This window comes from Nematolebias whitei, chromosome 18 (assembly GCF_014905685.2).
Source record: "Nematolebias whitei isolate Nwh7 chromosome 18, NemWhi1, whole genome shotgun sequence".
NCBI classification, from domain to species: Eukaryota; Metazoa; Chordata; class Actinopteri; order Cyprinodontiformes; family Rivulidae; genus Nematolebias; species Nematolebias whitei.
This window is the reverse complement of record NC_056515.1, coordinates 40,897,544-40,898,484: the sequence shown is the minus strand read 5'-3', so window position 1 is coordinate 40,898,484 and position 941 is coordinate 40,897,544. Positions and strand designations below refer to the sequence as shown.

The 941-nt window shown below is 21.7% G+C and overlaps 1 protein-coding gene across 1 annotated transcript in view; it reads right to left on the bottom strand.

The window, feature by feature from the left end:
* Positions 1 to 941, bottom strand: part of pla2g3 (phospholipase A2 group III) — an 18,550-nt gene that overhangs the window by 14,842 nt on the left and 2,767 nt on the right. The window lies entirely within an intron of this gene.

Genomic DNA, 941 nt, shown 5'->3' with positions numbered 1-941 from the left:
GTAAAGGTTAAATAAAGGTAAAGGTTAAATAAAGGTTAAATAAAGGTTAAAGGTTAAATAAAGTTAAAGGTTAAATAAAGGTAAAGGTTTAATAAAGGTTAAATAAAGGTAAAGGTTTAATAAAGGTTAACTAAAGGTTAAATAAAGGTAAAGGTTAAATAAAGGTTAAATAAAGGTTAAATAAAGGTTAAATAAAGGTTAAATAAAGGTAAAGGTTAAATAAAGGTAAAGGTTTAATAAAGGTTAAATAAAGGTAAAGGTTTAATAAAGGTTAACTAAAGGTTAAATAAAGGTAAAGGTTAAATAAAGGTTAAATAAAGGTTAAATAAATGTAAAGGTTAAATAAAGGTTAAATAAAGGTAAAGGTTAAATAAAGGTGAAATAAAGGTAAAGGTTAAATAAAGGTTAACTAAAGGTGAAATAAAGGTAAAGGTTAAATAAAGGTAAAGGTTTAATAAAGGTTAAATAAAGTTAAAGGTTAAATAAAGGTAAAGGTTAAATAAAGGTAAAGGTTAAATAAAGGTTAACTAAAGGTTAAATAAAGGTAAAGGTTAAATAAAGGTTAAATAAATGTAAAGGTTAAATAAAGGTGAAATAAAGGTAAAGGTTAAATAAAGGTTAAATAAAGGTAAAGGTTAAATAAAGGTTTAATAAAGGTTAAATAAAGGTAAAGGTTAAATAAAGGTAAAGGTTAAATAAAGGTTAAATAAAGGTAAAGGTTAAATAAAGGTAAAGGTTAAATAAAGGTTAAATAAATGTAAAGGTTAAATAAAGGTTAAATAAAGGTAAAGGTTAAATAAAGGTTAAATAAATGTAAAGGTCAAATAAAGCTTAAATAAAGGTAAAGGTTAAATAAAGGTTAAATAAAGGTTAAATAAAGGTGAAATAATGGTTAAATAAAGGTAAAGGTTAAATAAAGGTTAAATAAAGGTAAAGGTTAA